The sequence below is a fragment of the Polypterus senegalus genome, chromosome 2 (assembly GCF_016835505.1).
Source record: "Polypterus senegalus isolate Bchr_013 chromosome 2, ASM1683550v1, whole genome shotgun sequence".
Taxonomy (NCBI): domain Eukaryota; kingdom Metazoa; phylum Chordata; class Cladistia; order Polypteriformes; family Polypteridae; genus Polypterus; species Polypterus senegalus.
Window position 1 is genome coordinate 145,201,240 of NC_053155.1, and position 3,395 is coordinate 145,204,634.

A 3,395-nucleotide genomic window follows, 5' to 3' on the forward strand; every position below is an offset into this window, starting at 1 on the left:
TGAATATGCGATTGAAAATTCAGATTACAGTCAACAGTTACCCCTAAGTTTTTTACGTTTTTCAAGTTTATTTCTGATAACCTCATTGAATCCATTATTGCCAATTACTAAAATTTCAGTTTTCTCTTTATTTAGTTTGAGAAAATTACTATTCATCCATTCAGAAATACCAGTAAGACATTGTGTTAGTGTATCGAAAGAGTCGGAGTCATCAGGTGCTATTGATAAGTACAGCTGTGTGTCATCAGCATAGCTGTGGTAGCTCACGTTGTAACCTGAGATAATCTGACCTAACGGAAGCATGTAGATTGAGAAAAGCAGCGGACCCAGGATAGAGCCTTGTGGAACACCATATCGGATATCATGTGTCTTTGAGATTTGATTACCACAACTCACAAAGAATTTTCCCCTGCCAGGTAAGATTCAAACCAATTTAAGACACTGCCAGAGAGGTCCACCCATTGACTAAGGCGATTTCTAAGAATATTGTGATCAATGGTGTCAAATGCAGCACTCAGATCTAAGAGGATGAGAACAGATAAATGGCCTCTGTCTGCATTTACCCGCAAGTCATTTACTACTTTAACAAGTGCAGTTTCTGTGCTGTGATTTGTTCTGAAACCTGACTGAAATTTATCAAGAATAGCATGTTTATTGAGGTGGTCATTTAACTGCATAATGACTGCCTTCTCTAGAATTTTACTTAAGAAGGGCAGGTTAGAGATGGGTCTAAAATTTTCAAAGGCAGAGGGGTCAAGATTATTTTCTTGAGCAGGGGTTTAACTACAGCAGTCTTAAGACAGTCTGGAAAGACCCCCGTATCTAATGACGAATTAACTATGTCCAGAATATTGTCAATTAGCACGCCTGATATTTCTTTGAAAAACCTGGTTGGTATTGGGTCAAGGACGCAGGTGGAGGGTTTCAGTTGAGAGATTATACTATGTAATTCAGGTAAATCTATCCTGGTGAAAGCATTTAATTTGTTTATAATGGAGTACCGGGCTTTGGAGGTTCTGCAGTGTTGGGGAGATATACTATGTTATCTCTAATATCATTAATTTTTGATTGAAAAATACAGCAATGTTCTCACAGGTTTCACTGGAAGTATTCTGGGGCATTCCTTTGTGTTACCTGGGTTTAACAGACGATCAATTGTAGAAAATAAGACTCTGGGATTACTAGCATTGTTATTTATAATATTAGAGAAATAGCAGCCTCTCAAGGGACTGTGTTATTGTATTCTGTTATTTTAACCTTCAATATCTCATAATGGATAGTTAGTTTAGTTTTCCTCCATTTACGCTCAGCTCTACGACATGTTCTTTTTAAATCAGACACTCTTTGGGTCTTCCATGGAATAACAATACTAGAAGATTTTTAACTGTCTTTTCAGGTGCAACTATGTCAACAGCAGTTCTTACTTTAGAATTAAAGTTTTCCACTTTACTATTTACATTATCCTCGCTATTATAGTTGGCATTATAAACGGACTGATTGCTTAGAATGTTTGTAAGTTTTAAAGCTGCTGATGAGTCAAAGAAGCGTTTTTTAACAAAATGCTTCTCATGAGTGTTTTCTATCTTTATTTCTATATTAAATAGTAGAAGGAAATGGTCTGATAGACCGATATCAATGACCTGCTTTATATCAACTTTAAGTCCTTTAGTAATCACTAAGTCTAACGTATGACCTGCTTTATGTGTAGGCTGATTTACGAGCTGTCTCAAATCAAAAGAGTCCAGGAGGTTCATGAATTCTTTTACTTTTTGGTCACACTGATTGTCGATATGAAAGTTAAAGTCGCCACTATTAAGAGTGTGTCATAGTTTGTAATTAAAATTGACATTAAGTCAGAGAATTCCTCAAGGAAAGACGTTATATTTAGGAGGTCTATACACGGATAATACTAGAACGTGAGAATCTCCATGAATAACAACGCGAGATACTCAAAGGACTTAAATTTACCAAAACTAACATCTTTACATTTTAATCGGCTCGAGTAAATGTTTGCCAATCCACCCCCCTTTTTCCCCTGGCAGTCTGCACGAGTAAAACTGTAATCCGGAGGCAGATTCGATTAAAACTCCGCCCTTGAGTTAAGCCATGTTTCATTTAGTGCAATAAAATCAATGTTTCTATCACTAATAAGATCGTTTATAAAAATGTCTTGTTAGTTAAAGCTCTAACATTTAATAGTGCCATATTTAATGTTTCTGAAGGGCAGAGCTGAATTTTATGCGTGTTATTGGTAATCGGAACAAAAATTAAGTTATTTTTGTTAACGCTCTGTGTGTATTTTTATGTAATCTACAATCCGTTTTTATAGTCTTAATGCAGTGTTGATCTGAAGTAGTAATTTCAATTAAATTATTGGTGTTTATGCCGCACTGCCTAGATTTTTTACGTGCATTAAGATTTGTTATTAGATTATTAATGTTGTGCACTTTAACGGAAGACTCTGTTAAGCCATTATGTCCTATCAAAGCAGTAGCATTACGAAGGGGTTAAGTAGAAGTAGACAGTCAAGATAGACGAATTACCTTAGCGATGTTTTCGGAGAGGACCCGAGCGCCAAATCTATTCGGACGCAGTCCATCCCGCTTGAAGAAGCGGCCTTTCCCAAAAAAGATCCCAGTTGTCTATAAACCCGATGTCTTGATTCTCGCAGAAGCCTCTCAGCCAGTTGTTTAAACCCAGCAGACGACTGTAGTATTCATTCGATCGTCTGACGAGAGGTAGTGGACCCGAGATGAAGATTTTTGCGGATGGGGTCCTCTCCTTCGTGTCTTCAACTAGTGCTGCGAAGTCAGCCTTGAGAACCTCCGACTCTCGGTGCCTTATGTCGTTTACGCCGGCATGTAGAATAATGGATCCAATTGTCCTCTTGTGCTTCTCGTAGAAGGTCGGCGCCCGCCTCATCACATCTCGAACTCGAGCACCGGGAAAACAAGAAACAAAGGATTTTCGATTAGGGCACATGATATTCAGGTTTCGTACAATCGAATCACCTACCACGATTACATCACCCGGGGTTGAAGGCAGACTGGGGATGCGGAGAGGGTCGAATCGGTTCTGGATTTGAATGCTCGCCTGTGCCGATGGAGGTGTTCTAGCCTTGAACCCCCGCCTGCAAAGCTGAAACCCGTCGAGGTCTTCATCAGCGTTGTCGTTGCTCCTACGAGGCGCGGGGGTGAAGCTTACTTGGCCTTGGACTTGAGCAGCACGAGGTGGGGTTGATGTTACGCCGACTTCAGTTGTTAAGTGTGGTTTGTCCAGCAGCCGAGCCTTCAAGTCTCTGAGGTACCTTCGTCTGGACAGGAGCTTCTGAATCTGTTTGTCGAGTGCCTGGAGTTCTTCGACGACGACGGCAACGCGATTCATCTCACTGTCGG